Source organism: Microtus ochrogaster, chromosome 1 (genome assembly GCF_000317375.1).
Source record: "Microtus ochrogaster isolate Prairie Vole_2 chromosome 1, MicOch1.0, whole genome shotgun sequence".
Classification (NCBI taxonomy): Eukaryota; Metazoa; Chordata; class Mammalia; order Rodentia; family Cricetidae; genus Microtus; species Microtus ochrogaster.
In genome coordinates, this window is record NC_022009.1 from 46,211,685 (window position 1) to 46,212,998 (window position 1,314).

Genomic DNA, 1,314 nt, shown 5'->3' on the forward strand with positions numbered 1-1,314 from the left:
TCCAAACTGCTTGGTGATTGGTTCCCCTTTTGGGCACTCCTCTCATCATACAGGATGGATTTCTGCTTTTTCTCAGTGGCTAATTCTATACCATTTGTAGCTTTAATTCCCACTGAAGGGGCCCCTTCAGCTGCAGCAGCCAAAGCATACTCGACCTGGACAAGTTTCCCAGATGGCTGAACGTAGTCAGCGAAAAGCTGTAACCGCGCTCTGCCACCCTTACCCAGGAAGTCGGGAAACAGCAATGTAAGAATTTTTTAAAATAGTCTTTTCTCATTTTCCATAGCTATCTCTGTTCCCACGCCCTCCTCTCCTCCTGCCCCGCTCTTCCTCCCCATCCAGCCATCCACTCCTCAGAAAGGATAAATCTTCTCACAGGGAGTCAATGGAATCCGACATTTCACTTCAAGGCAAGACCAAACCCCTCCCCCACATCTAGGCTGAGCAAGATCCCCCCCCCCGCAAAGATAATGTGCTTCAAGATGCCAGTTCAAGCACTAGGAATAAATCTTGGTCCCACTGCCAGTGGCCCCACAGACTGCCCAAGCCTGACAACTGTCCTCCACGTTCAATAGACATAGATAGCTTGGTCCTATGCAGGATCCCCCCTCCCTCATCCCCCTGGCTATCAGTCCAGAGTCAGTGAGCTCTCACTAGCTCAGGTCAGCTGTCTCTGTGGGTATCACCATCATGGTCTTGACCCCTTTGCTCATATTATTGCTCCTCCCTCTCTTGGACTGGTCTCTGGAAACTTGGCCCAATGCTTTGCTGTGGATTTCTGTATCTGCTTCCATAAGTTGCCATTAAGGTAGCCATCAATCTGATTGCAGGGGAAGGCCTGTTTAGGCATCCTCTCCACTGACTTAAAAATAATGTGCCAGGCGGTGGTGTCGCACGCCTTTAATCCCAGCACTTGGGAGGCAGAGACAGGAGGCTCTCAGTGAGTTTGAGGCCAGCCTGGTCTACAAAGCAAGTTCCAGGGCAGCCAGAGTTACAGAGAAACCCAGTCTCAACAAACAAACAAACAAAAACAAACGAAACCCAGTGTGTGTGAGCCATGGTGGATGATGAGGTCCCAGTGACAACTCAAGTTGCTGGCACTGACCGTTACCTGCTGAACCATCTTTTACCCCAACTTCTTATTTGCATTTCTCTCTGTCTTATAGCTGTGAAACTTCAGCACAATTTGAACAAGAGTGGAGAAAGTAGGCATCCTTGTCTCTGTCCAGATCTTAGGACGATGCTTTCCGCTTGTCTGCACTTTCCCTGTTGGCTAAAGCTTTGTTACATGCAACTTTCTTTCTTTCTTTCTTT

At 48.8% G+C, this 1,314-nt stretch overlaps 1 pseudogene; it reads right to left on the reverse strand.

The window, feature by feature from the left end:
- The window catches only part of LOC101995701, a 7,685-nt pseudogene extending 6,562 nt beyond the window's left edge, over positions 1 to 1,123 (reverse strand).
- Positions 1,124 to 1,314: the final 191 nt, after the last annotated feature.